This window comes from Maniola jurtina, chromosome 5, assembly GCF_905333055.1.
Source record: "Maniola jurtina chromosome 5, ilManJurt1.1, whole genome shotgun sequence".
Lineage (NCBI taxonomy): Eukaryota > Metazoa > Arthropoda > Insecta > Lepidoptera > Nymphalidae > Maniola > Maniola jurtina.
In genome coordinates this window covers 13,000,733-13,012,917 of record NC_060033.1, presented here as the reverse complement: position 1 = coordinate 13,012,917, position 12,185 = coordinate 13,000,733, and the positions used below count along the sequence as shown (strand labels likewise).

The following is a 12,185-nucleotide window of genomic DNA, read 5'->3' as shown; positions in this document are numbered from 1 at the left end:
TATACTTTCAATTTGGAACAGTTCCATATTTGCTGCGCATCCCACTTCTGAACTTTTTGACATCAAATTCATACTTCCTCGTTGCTTGCCATCTCTCTCAAGATTGGCAATCATTAGAATAACTTCATCTTTGAAGACCGCTGCTCTAATCTCAAATATTGCTTAAACCTACCTCTTTTATTTTCGTTGTTCAATGTCGACCTTAACTACTTTTTGTGATGAAATTTTGTACAAGTATTACGAATCCGTAGTTTTACGATGTTATTTTGACTGTGGATAATATTGTGTATGTGCCTAACAATATCTCGACAATCAGGGAAAAATTATTATGACTACAACAATTAGGTATATTATAGTTTGTACAAAATAAATAGTATGCTATTGAAAATATAGATGACTAGAAGATGCCCGCGGCTTAGCCCGCGTGGATTTCGGTTTTTTAAAATCCCGTAGGAACTCTTTGATTTTCCGGGATAAAAAGTAGCCTATGTGCTAATCCAGGATATTATCTATCTCCATTCCTTTCAGCCAAATCCATTCAGTAGTTATTGCGTGAAAGAGTAACAAACATACACACACACACATACAAACTTTCGCCTTTATAATATTAGTCTGATGTGATTCCGGCTGTACTCGCATGTTTAGTCGACGTAAGCCCGACTCGTTTGGAACCGATCCGGGGATGCAAAGGCACTCAGCTCGCAACGCGTCGCGATTGAGGGTGAGATTTATAAAGCGCACTTTGACTTTGCTCAGACTTAAGATTGAGTTAAAACGAGACAGATTTATGTGAGAGATATACATCTGTCTCGTTTTAACTCTGGCTTAAGTCTAAGCAAAGTCTGAGTGTGGTTTATAGATCTCACCCTGAGACTTCGTTCCGCTTGCGAGCTGAGTCCTTGTCCCTTAGAATAGTTTAAACGCTAAAATAGTACGGGTAAGACGTTTATGACTAGTAATAAGAGTGCGTAGGTATTTAAGTAGGCTGTATAATTGGCATTTTATAAATTGAATTATGAACTGTTGTCTAACAAGTGCCATGGCGCCGATAGATGAAGATTCACGGGCAAGGCCGTTGCTACGTTCTGTTTACTATCATGATTAAGTGGCTCTTACGCAACCAACATCATGGAATATCTATTATCGTCTTTGTATGTTTCCAAGAAAACTACACTAGCAAAGTTAGGAAAGAAACTAGGAAGATAAATTAAATAACTTTAATATCTAAACTTACCTTTATTAGAGTAATTGTCAAAGCTTTTATAAACTCCTAAGCAACAACCCTGTGGCTGTTGCTAACCGAGACCAATCGCGGGGACGAATCAGCGGGACTGATTCAAGAAAGGAACCAATATAGCGTCCAATGACTGATCACGATCAACTGTCACTTGTCAACGGGTAGCGTCGGACTGGAGATGAGCGAGGGTTACTGTGGTATTTATGCTGATAGTTATCATATCTGCAGAGACTCGGAAAATAAATTTTAAAAGCTAATAATCTTTATTTCTAAAACTTACCTTTATTAGCGTAATTCTCAAAGCTTTTATGAACTCCTAAGCAACAACCCTATGGCTGTTGCTAACCAATAGCCAATTCGAGACGAACCGCGGGGGCGAATCAGCGGGACTGATTCAAGAAAGGAACGAATATAGCGTCCAATGACTGATCGCGATCAACTGTCACTTGTCAACGGGTAGCGTCGGACTGGAGATGAGCGAGGGACGCTGTGGTATTTATGCGGTTAGTTATCAGCGGAGATTTCGCGGGATGTCGTTTTATCTGTACTGTTTACATTAGCTGATGTAAGTGTGGTAATGCGTGGTACTTGACTGGGCCGCCGCAAACCGCTTCAATTGACGTCGTAAGGCACGCGCCACGTTTTTTACTAGTGATGCGAAAGACACACTAAAACTGTTTAAAACGGATAAAAGATCTTTTCTTGGCACATAAGACATTGTTTTCACGGTTTCGTATCTCTAGAGAAAAAGGAATAGAATCACTTCGTTGTCTGTCTGTCTGCCAAGACCTTTCAAGGGAATCAAACCTATAGGATAGGTACCTACTTCCTGCTGACCTAGAATCATGAAATTTGACAGGTCGCTTTACTAGCACAAGTCTTTTACTTGAAAACCGTGAATTTGTGGTTACAACACAAAATAAAATAAAAAGTGTTAGGTATTTCTTGTGAGTAGGTACGGTACGGAATCCTTCGTGTGCTAGTCCGACTAAGACCGCATCGCTTTCAGACTCGAGCAGACACTGGAGCAAAGGAAGAGGGAATTTGTCAAATATTCCAAAAGTTTATCCAATACCCTAAAAGAATCAATCTGGCTAGGATAGCCAGTTCTTGATCTTGCAACATTTGATGTTTTGTACATAAGATGATGAGAAATAAAACTTATTTATTTATTTAAAAAAAAAATTGTACGACCTGCAGAGTGATTCACTACTCAGCAATGACCTTCTAGAAGGTCATTGCTTCTCAGTGTCTAACACTGAACGATAGCCACCGAGCTTATTTGATATTGGTTGGTTCTACATTGCTGCTTCACTGAGTGATATTAAAATAATTTTACGAAAAACCTTGCATCATCTAGTTGACAAATAAGTTCGGTGACTGTCATGCAGTGTTGATCACTAAGTTTAGTGAATCATCCCGCTCTACCTACAGGTACGTTGTTTCCATTGAACGACGGAGTTAAACATAGGCCCAAAAAGTACCTTGGAGAATTTTTGACCCTTGTCAAAATGTTGTGTTTGAAGTTTGCTTAAAAAATCATGGTTTTCGAAAGATTCGATAAAATCAATGCAGTAGGTAGGCACTTATACCTACAGTAACTACTTACTACAGTAATTACTTACTCCACTATTACAGAAGGGCTGATAAACAATCTACTGGCACGTGTCAGCGATAATAAGTAATAACATTAATTAAATAGAAGATAAAGTTTCTAGGTTATACGTTTGTTTGGTCAAAAAGGGACTTTAACTTTCCGGGGTTTTTATCATAATTCTAGCGACGCACACATAAAAATCAATTCTTCAGGGTTCCGTACTCGAAGAGTGCCAACCCCGCCGACCGCGATAGTTTACATTTCGCCATAATAGAGCGTACGGTATCACACTAATATTATAAAGGCGAAAGTTTGTGTGTGTGTGTGTGTGTGTCTGTGTGTTTTTTACCACTTCACGCAAAAACTACTGGACGGATTTGACTGAAATTTGGAATGGAGATAGATAATATCCTGGATTAGCGCATAGGCTACTTTTTATCCCGGAAAATCAAAGAGTTCCCACGGGATTTCGAAAAACGTAAATCCACGCGGACGAAGTCGCGGGCATCGGCTAGTGCTATATAATAGAGAGTACAAATCACACAATCTCAGTTAACCCAGTGGTTTTGGGTATCTTTACCCAGAGAATGGAATATATGCTCCTTTCTTTTAGTGTAAATAAATAACCAAATTTTACATATGTGAGCTTATTGACTTGCCAAATTCCCGAGCAAATATAGACAACGTTATCAGATATGAAGATCCGAGTTCAAGGTAATGTAATCTAGTTATTATCTGGTTGCCGAGTTGATATACGATACGCCATTATATACTATATATACTGTAGATACTATACTAGCTGACGCCCGCGACTTCGTTCGCGTGGATTTAGGTTTTTCGAAATCCCGTGGGAACTCTTTGGTTTTCCGGGATAACAAGTAGCCTATGTGCTAATCCAGGATATTATGTATCTCCATTCCGAATTTCAGCCAAATCCGTCCAGAATTTTTTGCGTGAAGGAGTAACAAACATACACACACACACACACACACATACAAACTTTCGCCTTTATAATATTAGTGTGATGTGATGTGATGTGATATCTTTATACCTACTGTTTTAACGCTACACCCTTTTTGTTACCTTGAATTTTTTATGCCTTGAGGTTAGATTTCATCATCATCACTATCATCACAATTTAGCACGGGCCTCCACTTAGAATGAGAAGGGTTTAAGCCGTGGTGTCTACCACGCTGTCCCAGTGTGGATTGGAAGACTTCATAGTCACACCTTTGAGAACATTATCTAGAACTTTCAGGCATGCAGGTTTGAGGATCCCTCACGATGTTTTCCTTCACCGGTTAAAACAAGGGCTATTAATTGCTTAAATTTTAAAACGCACAGAACTCCGAAAGTTAGAGGTGTGTGCCCAGCATCGAACCCCCGACAACCCTAATAGAAGGCCAAAGTCTTAGCCGCTAAGCTATCACCGCTTCTTTAGTTTTTCGATTTCATCAGCCTGTATGCGTCCACTGCTGGACATAGGCCTTTCCAAGAGAGCACCACCAAACACGGTCCTCAGCCTTCCTCATCCACCCGCTCCCGGCCACCATCTTCAAGTCATCGGTCCAGCGGGCTGGAGATCGTCCCACACTGCATTTACAGAACACGATTCCACACACAGATTCCAGAACACGTCTGCCCCATCGGCCGTCGGTTCTACGACAGACATGACCTGCCCATTGCCACTTCTGCTTGCTAATCTTTTGAGCTATGTCGGTCGCTTTTGTTCTTCTTTGCGAATTTCCTCGATCCGGATTTTATCCCTGATACTCAACATAGCTCGGTCCATAGCGCGCTGAGCGACTTTTAGTTTGTGGACGAGGCCAACTTCAGTGTCCACTTTTCTGCTCCATACGTCATCACAGGTAGAACACATTCATTGAAGACCTTAGTCCTAAGGCTGCGGTATCGACGATTCGAAGACCTGACGTAGCTTAATGGGTCTTAAATAATATTACTTACCAAATGGTGCCGTTTTCATATCTTATTTACATGTATTTTCCCAACCGTATTATATTTTTCCTTAGAATTCTCCAGCACAAATATCATAAGCAGAACAATAAGATATACGAAAAATGTCAAGAACAAATTTCAATGTGTGCACAGTTGATCTTTCCGGTCGTAAAATATTGAGTTTATTAAAGGCTGGCCGCACAGTACATTGGCAACAATGTTGAACAAGTTATGCGTTCAAATTAGACGTTTCTATTAGCTCCACACATCAGCACAAGTTGCTTGCGGACTGCGATAGCCTCTGCATCTACTTGGTGTTAGATAATGTAACACCCCGCCAAGCTGATAAGGCCGCCTTTGCACACAATTGTTTTTTTTCTGTTTTCTTCTTACTGTGTTGTTATCCTTTACATGTGTTTTTGTGTGCAATAAAGTGTTTCTATCTATCTATCTATCTATCTGATGCGATGTGCAGATGTACCAAAAACATAATGTACCTCGTAGCGTCATACCCGTGGGAGATAGGAGGCCATAAAGAATTTGTTCAAACCCCCAATGTGACAATCTTGCAGACATCTGATCGCGGAAATAAACTATTAAAAATTTTGTAAACTCGAAAGTGTATCAAGTAGCAGAGACAACATAAGAATCTATGGCACTGACAAGCTCATTTGCCATGTTATATGATTTATCAAGTACTAGCTGATACCCGCGACTTCGTTTGCGTGGATGTAGGTTTTTTAAAATTCCCGTGGGAACTCTTTGATTTTCCGGGATACAAAGTAGCCTATGTGCTATAATCCAGGGTATAATCTATCTCCATTCTAAACAGCCCAATCCGTCCAGTCGTTTTTGCGTGAAGGAGTAACAAACATACACACACACGCATACAAACTTTCTCCTTTATAATATTAGTGTGATGTGATACCTACAGTCGATTGTGCAACCACTCGGTCTCTCTGGCGACCCAATCCCATATAAGCCTGTGTACGTCCAGGCTAACAGTACTGATATGAGTAAGCTGTAGGAGACAATAAGTCTAGTAAGACTTTTATTAGATGTGCCAAGGTACTTTTGTTGAGATAACTGTGAATGATAACGATGATGAGATAAATCCGCAGGCACTTGAAAAGATAACAAAGATCTTCCGTACAAATACGCATATTCTGTCACGAAAAAGGAGTGGATTACTTACAAGTGGGGGAGGGTAGAATGCCAAAAAAGTTTCGACTCAAGGCTGTTACGCTTGAAACATGACGTTGCAGCCCTGTGGCATGCCGCAATGTTGCGGCATGTTGCTCTGGCGGAAATGAAGCTTAAGGCCATTTTAATAAGTATGTAGGCAGAAACACTGATATTCTACAATCACAGTCCCCATAAAGAGTAGGAAAATATTTTTAATTTGATTTTTTTTCTTTACTTATCACTATGAGACATTACTTTGGTAGGACCTGCAGTCCAAGGATCTTTATACTTTTAAGGGAAGGGAGATGTTTTTAGTTTGATTTTTTACCCGACTACGGCAAAGCCAAAAATAAGGGTTATGATTTTAGCAGTCTATGTAGTATGACTGTATGTACGTAGGTTTGTATTTATGTGTGTTCCACCGTAGCGCCTAAACTACTGAGCCGATTTTGATGCACGAGATAGATGTCAATCGATTCGTTATAATTATAATGGTCTGAGTGACACATGCGACAATTGATCCGAAAAAATTCAACCTGACTGATGTTACATCCAAAAAAGTGGGGATCTCCAAAAATTTTTTTTGGTAATATATCGAGTGGGATATCAAATGAAAGAGGAATAAATTCTGAGTTGATATAAATATAATACAATGTCAAAATACGCGGAACGACAGAAAAACAGTTTTATACTATATGTATCGCTATATCTATCGGCAATCCGCAGATATAGTCGGGTCTTGGTGTTGTTTAACTTTTTAAGTATTAATTATTATCCATACTAATATTATAAATGCGAAAGTGTGTCTGTCTGTCTGTCTGCTACCTTTTGCACGGCTCAATAGTTTAACCGATTCTGACGAACTTAGGTACAGGGTTAGCTTATATACCGGGGATGGACATAGGCTACTTTTTATTCCGGAAAATCAAAGAGTTCCCCCGGATTCCTAAAAAACCATCTGCTTAACCGATTTGTATGTTTGGTACCGAGGTAGCTTGCGTCCCTGTAGATGAAATAGGCAACTTTTTATCCCGGAAAATCAAACAGTTCCCACGGGATCTTTAAAAATCTAGATCCACGCGGACGAAGTCGCGGGCATCCTCTAATTATTCATATCTTCTTTTGTTCTCAACCAATATCACGTTTACCGGTAACTTACAATGTACAGATGACCCCATTTTTATCAAAGTCAAGAAGCTATCGAGTCAGACAATTTTTACGTGGCGCCAGATTTTGATATGGCAAGGAATCAAAGGTCTATTCTGTAAATATATGAAATTAAAAAAAATTACTTACGACTTACGATTTATTTATTAAAAAGTACTTGTTTTTTAATTAATTAATATTAAGCATTAACTATGTGAAAATACACATTTTGATTTCACACAAAGAAATCGATAAATCAATGACAAGTAGAAAACACAAATGAACTAAGCATTCACAGATGTTAATCTAATTTTTAATGAACTAATCATTTCTGTTCTGAAAGACCTATAAAATGCAAAATGCTACTATGCTACTAGACATGGCAATTTCTTTTACGCGTGTAGTAAGTTCATCTACGATTCAATTACGCGTTAACCTGACACGTGTATGATCTTGGGAACAAACATGTTCATCACTACCCATTATTATAAACTAGAATGCCCGCGGCTTCGCCCGCTTGGATTTCGGTTTTTTAAAATCCAGTAGGAACTCCTCGATTTTCCGGGATAAGAACTAGCCTATGTCCTTCCCCGGGATGTATTCCAAGTCTGTACCAAATTTCATTAAAATCAGTTCAGTGGTTGGACCGTGAAAACGTAGCAGACAGACAGACAGAAAGACACACTTTCGCATTTATAATATTATAGTATGGATGCGAAAGTGAGTTTGTTTGTTGGTTCCTTCAATTAAAACGCAACGGAGCAACGGATCAACGTGATTTTTTGCATAGTTATAGTTAAAGACCTTTAGCGTGGCATATGCTACTATTTATCCCGGAAAATCAAGGAGTTCCCAAGGGATTTATAAAACTAAACTCACGCGAACGAAGTCGCGGGCATCAGCTTGTAGCGTTATATATTGCTGACAGCATCTTTTTAATGAAATCGGTAGTTATCTCAATTTTGATCAGCAATTCCAGTTTTCATTAATCTTTCAGCATCTTTTGTACATAATATTGACATCTTTGAACATTTTTAACCCCCCACCCAAAATGAGGGGTGTTATAAGTTGGACGTGTGTATCTGTGTGTATCTGTGGCATCGTAGCTCCTAAACTAATGAACCGATTTTAATTTAGTTTTTTTTGTTTGAAAGGTGGCTTGATCTCAATCAACACTCTCAAGTGTTCTTAGCTATAATCCTAGAAAATCGGTTCAGCCGTTTAAAAGTTATCAGCTCTTTTCTAGTTACTGTAACCTTCACTTATTGGGGGTGTTATAAATTTTTAATTTACACTTGTAACAGCTGGACTCATACTGTTTCCTTAAACTGTATTAAACTCCATTCAAGGTATTAAAACTGAATTTTATTTAAACTCCATTCAAGGTATTAAAACTGAATTTTATTTAAACTCCATTCAAGGTATTAAAACTGAATTTTATTTAAGTAAGTATATTGAATAAATTAATTCAAAATTAGTAAGTTTCATTTATTTAGAAGATTGGATTTTTTCCAGCAGTAACTCCAATCTTCCAGTCATCACAGGTTGCCCTTTTTTAGTCTTCTTGCTCAATTTCTTGAACCTCTCATGCTTCTTCTTCTTGTACTCTTGCAGTTTCAGATCTCTCTCCTCTTTAGCCTTTTTCATAGCTTCTTGCTTTTCGATTTTTTCTTGTTTCACTTTATTGTATTGCTCCTTGGCTTTTAGATATGGATCTTTATTTATTTTGCGAAACTTTTCCTTTTCCTCTTTTTCGATTAAGTCCGGATGTCTTACGAACTTGCCAACTTCTGTATTAGAATCAGTGACATCTTCGTCAAAAGATTTTGGCTTGTAAATGCCTGGAACTGCCTCGTTTTTGATACTTTTTTGATAATCGTGAAGCAATTTCTTTTTGCGTTGCTCCTCCCATTTCTCCAGTTTGTATTTTTTGCTATATTTCTTTAACCGATAAGTTTTCTTGTCAAAGGGCTTCTTTTCTTTCTGGTCTTCCTTTTCATCATCTTTTTGTAGTCCATTTCGGCGCTCATCAAACTGTTTTTGCTTCTCTTGTTTTTTAAATTCTTGCTTTTTATTATTATCTGGTTTATTTTTCTTGTTGGGAAGAAAAAAAGAGTCACGTTTTCTTTCCATTTTAAGATATCTTCAGACCTATAATGAAACGAAAAAGCGTGTTTGAACACTCAAAGTTGGACATTTCATGCAAAACTATTTAGGAATACTTATTTTTATATAAAAGCCATATTATAATGAACACGCTTTTTCATTTCTGAATAGGTATACCACCATGACCATTAAAAATTACGTCATAAAAGGCAAATAAGTATATTTAAATGAATAATAAAATTTATACACAAAACAACTATAAGATTCCAAATTATTATCAGGACCAATAAATAATTACTATTATAGGTTAGATTGTAAAGGAAAAGTATCAGCACCATTTTTTTAATAAAAAACCCCCGCTACAGCCCGCTGATTGTGTAAGAAAAACATATTCATTGTTATCTTGTTATCGTAATCAACAGCAAATTCTGCTCCTTTAAAAAGAGGCAGAATTTGGTACAGATTATGATAAGGATGAACATGTTTTTCTTACACAATTTGCAGGAATAAAGAAAATAAAGATATAAATTATCATCGACTCGCTTTACCACTGAAACAACAGTGTTGAACTAGATTTTAACAAATATACAATTGCCTCAGCCTATCAAGGCAATATAGTAGTTAAAATAAGGGCACAGATTGGTTGATTTTAAGGTTATTTTTTAAGCATACTAGCTTTATCTGAAGTCATGCTGGAACTCTGCCAGGAGGCTCTATTCAAAGTCAGCTCTGCCCAGGCAGTGTTAGAATTGCACAATGGTGCATTGTGGATTTTGACCATAACATAATTGGACATATTTTCTGAAAAATGTTCCAACCCACAATCAAGTAAAAATTGTGATATTATGACAAATTGCAGTAAAATTACATGTCACATTGCTAGAGAAATATACTGATTTATGATCATGGATGTTTCTTGTGTGATGCAACATATCATTTTTAACCCCCGACCCAAAAAGAGGGGTGTTATAAGTTTGACGTGTGTATCTGTGTATCTGTGTATCTGTGTATCTGTCTGTGGCATCGTAGCGCCTAAACGAATGAACCGATTTTAATTTAGTTTTTTTTGTTTGAAAGGTGGCTTGATCGAGAGTGTTCTTAGCTATAATCCAAAAAATTGGTTCAGCCGTTTAAGAGTTATCAGCTCTTTTCTAGTTTTCTTGTAGAAAAGAAGGTTAGATAACCCTTAGGTTCATAATATTTAAGTGTCAATTGAGAAATGTCAAGCTGTCAAGATGAACGTTGCCTAGATATACATAAATATTTATTTGAAAATGATGTTTTGGAAAACTCAGATACTTTGGATCGTGGGCGCGGAATAGTCCAAGAAAATCGGTTCAGCCGTTTGAAAGTTATCAGCTCTTTTCTAGTTACTGTAACCTTCACTTGTCGGGGGTGTTGAAAATTTTTAATTTACACTTGTACCATCATAGCTCAGTTGTAATCAGTTTTCTAATAATATCTCAATGATTTGATGGTGGGGTAGGAACTTGTTTTAGAAAAAAACCATTATGTTATAGTCAAACTCCACAATGGTTCATTATGCAATTATCACAGTACCTGGGTGAAGTAGACTTTTAAAAAATCCCTGAGCAGAGTTGACATTGAATAGAACCTGGCAGAGTTCCAGAATGACTCGTGAACAAAGCTTTTCTGCTTAAAAAATATAATCTGAATTCAACCAATCTGTGTTATTATTTTGACTGACTATATTCCCTTGTAAATCGAGACAGGTCTATAAATGTCTAATTTAATATCAATATGCGGATGGATGATTCATGATTTTAAATGATCACCTTACATTAGTAGAAGTTAATCATAATAACAACGCCCTCAACAGTTACTCAAAATTATAATACGACTAATAAGAACTTTGTGCCAAATATATTCCAAGTAAATTACTCATAAGAAAATAATAAATGTTCCAAATTCAACCAACACTTTTTGGTTGATACTGGATTTCTTAATAATATTTATTAACTTTATAGTTCACAGATAACTCAGTTGCTGTTATCTGTGTGTACAATGAGCCACAGACAATATTATGATATTATTTGCATAATATGAACTCGCATTCATGTGGCTTATTAAGTTTTAAAAATATTAACATTGTAATTAATGCCCACAGTGGACAGACCACACTCCCCTAAAGTGATAGGGGGTCAAAGGTTAAAAGCATAGATAATAATATTTTAATATGGCCTAACCAAGCTATTGGTTACTAATAGACATCAGTTCAAGGCTACGGTGACCTTGTGCCAATGTTTCATGATTTCAGATACCTACTGGTCTAGAATTTGCCACAGCTGTCGCCTGCCATTTCGGAAACTCTTTACGCCACAATCAGAAGACACCTAATACGATGACGTAAACTACAATACGAAGCAATGTGTGCCAATCAGCGATATAAATGTGGCAATAAGGTGATATTCTGCATACAAAAATAAAGATTCTCACTCAAAAAAACGAGAATTTGCCCCCTGTACCTTTTCTCATATTTTACGTACGATATTAGAGATTTTTGTTACAAAACGCTTCATCTGCAGCCATTAAATTCACATGGATGACAATACCTATTAGACCGCAGCTGTGTAGATACTGGTGTTTTAAAAGCAAGAACTATGTAAATAAGATAATATACCTAAATGTTTGCAGAGGTTAAAGCATGCATTGAACGTTGAATATCTAGTAATTCTATTGGATTAGGTACTTACCAAATTAAGCCACCCACTGGGTAGGCTTTGAATTATCGGCGGAATCTTGATAGTTTAGTTGCACTTGGCACGAAAAAACTTAACCACGGTGAGAGATTTTATATCACGGGTTTTCGACGGTAAAACTTTATCGACCATGCCCTAATGTGATTTTTTAGAATAATTTCCACTAGGAAACGCGGTGGACGTTTCGCAAAAATGTCACAAAAGGAACGATTTTGGGAACGATTACGAGCCCCTTGGA

The 12,185-nt window shown here is 37.3% G+C and overlaps 1 protein-coding gene and 1 long non-coding RNA gene across 4 annotated transcripts in view; both read right to left on the bottom strand.

Annotated features, from left to right (window-relative positions):
• LOC123865213 overlaps positions 1-1,504 on the bottom strand; it is a 22,062-nt gene extending 20,558 nt beyond the window's left edge. Inside the window, exon 1 of the long non-coding RNA XR_006795938.1 lies at positions 1,301-1,504. This is a non-coding gene — a long non-coding RNA (uncharacterized LOC123865213). The remainder of the gene's footprint in view (positions 1-1,300) is intronic.
• The window catches only part of LOC123865204 (ornithine decarboxylase 1-like), a 23,177-nt gene extending 10,992 nt beyond the window's left edge, over positions 1-12,185 (bottom strand). For 2 of the 3 annotated variants that reach the window (XM_045906084.1, XM_045906082.1), the window contains exon 1: positions 11,942-12,185. The gene's annotated coding sequence lies outside the window, so the exon portion shown is untranslated. Of the gene's footprint in view, positions 1-1,517; positions 1,723-11,941 lie in introns of those variants that run through there. The other variant, XM_045906083.1, reaches the window with a different exon arrangement.